Source organism: Podarcis melisellensis (genome assembly GCF_964234715.1).
Source record: "Podarcis melisellensis genome assembly, chromosome: 16".
In the NCBI taxonomy this organism is placed as follows: Eukaryota; Metazoa; Chordata; class Lepidosauria; order Squamata; family Lacertidae; genus Podarcis; species Podarcis melisellensis.
The window spans coordinates 41,487,941-41,489,910 of NC_138533.1; positions in this window are offsets into that span (position 1 = coordinate 41,487,941).

Sequence of the window (1,970 nt, forward strand, 5' to 3'; positions counted from 1 at the left end):
GGGTTGTCAGCACCCGGGGCAAGGCAAGTAATTTGCACCCCCTAAGCCATGGATTTGCGCCCCCTAACCCTAACCCCCAGATGTTGCGCCCCCTGCACCCCCACGCTACGCCACTCTATCTATCTATCTATCTATCTATCTATCTATCTATCTATCTATCTATCTATCTATCTATCTATCATCTATCTATCATCTATCTATCTATCATCTATCTATCTATCTATCTATCTATCTATCTATCATCTATCTATCTATCTTCTATCTATCTATCTATCTATCTATCATCTATATCATCTATCTATCTATCTATCTATCTATCTATCTATCTATCTATCTATCTATCATCTATCATCTATCTATCTATCTATCTATCTATCTATCTATCTATCTATCTATCTATCATCTATCTATCTATCTATATCTATCTATCTATCTATCTATCTATCTATCTATCTATCTATCTATCTATCATCTATCTATCTATCTATCATCTATCTATCATCTATCTATCTATCTATCTATCTATCATCTATCTATCATCTATCTATCTCTATCTATCTATCTATCTATCTATCTATCATCAGTCATCTATCTATCTATCTATCTATCATCTATCTATCTATCTATCTATCTATCTATCATCTATCTATCTATCTATCTATCTATCTATCTATCATCTATCTATATCTATCATCTATCTATCTATCTATCTATCTATCTATCTATCTATCTATCTATCTATCATCATCTATCATCTATCATCTATCTATCATTTATCTATCATCTCTCTCTCTCTCTCTCTCTCTCTCTCTCTCTCTCCAATGGCGTAGCCTGGGTTGTCAGCACCCGGGGCAAGGCAAGTAATTTGCACCCCCTAAGCCATGGATTTGCGCCCCCTAATTCTAACCCCCAGATGTTGCGCCCCCTGCACCCCCCACGCTACGCCACTCTATCTATCTATCTATCTATCTATCTATCTATCATCTATCTATCTATCTATCTATCTATCTATCTATCATCTATATCATCTATCTATCTATGTATCATCTATCATCTATCTATCTATCTATCTATCCATCTATCTATCTATCATCTATCTATCTATCTATCTATCTATCTATCTATCTATCTATCTATCTATCTCTATCTATCTATCTATCTATCTATCTATCTATCATCTATCTATCTATCTATCTATCTATCTATCTATCTATCTATCTATCTATCTATCTCTATCTATCTATCTATCTATCTATCTATCTATCTATCTATCATCTATCTATCTATCTATCTATCTATCTATCTATCTATCATCTATCTATCTATCATCTATCTATCTATCTATCTATCTATCTATCTATCTATCTATCTATTATCTATCTCTATCATCTATCTATCTATCTATCATCTATCTATCTATCTATCATCTATCTATCTATCTATCATCTATCTATCTATCTATCTATCTATCTATCATCTATCTATCTATCTATCTATCTATCTATCTATCTATCTATCTATCTATCTATCTCTATCTATCATCTATCTATCTATCTATCTATCTATCTATCTATCTATCTATCTATCTATCTATATCTATCATCTATCATCTCTGTTTACACTGACAGGGTCATCTCAGGACACTTGCACACCACACAGTGAAAGCCCTTGATAGTCACCTCCCAGAGCTACAGTTCCCAGCATGGTTTAACAACCCACCCCTCTTCACAAGGAGCTCTGGGAATTGTAGCTCGGGTGTGTGTGTGTGTGGGGGGGGGAGTGTTGCCTAACAAACTGCCAGGATTCTTGGGGAGGAAGCCATGGCTGTTTAAAGTGTTATTGTGGCACTTTATTTTTTTTATATATATACAATATTTTATAAAGTGTTTTTTTTAAGAGAAATAACCGCACACAGAAAAAAAGAAAGAGAACAAAATAAAAAAAAATACACACTTTAAAGGGAGGGTATG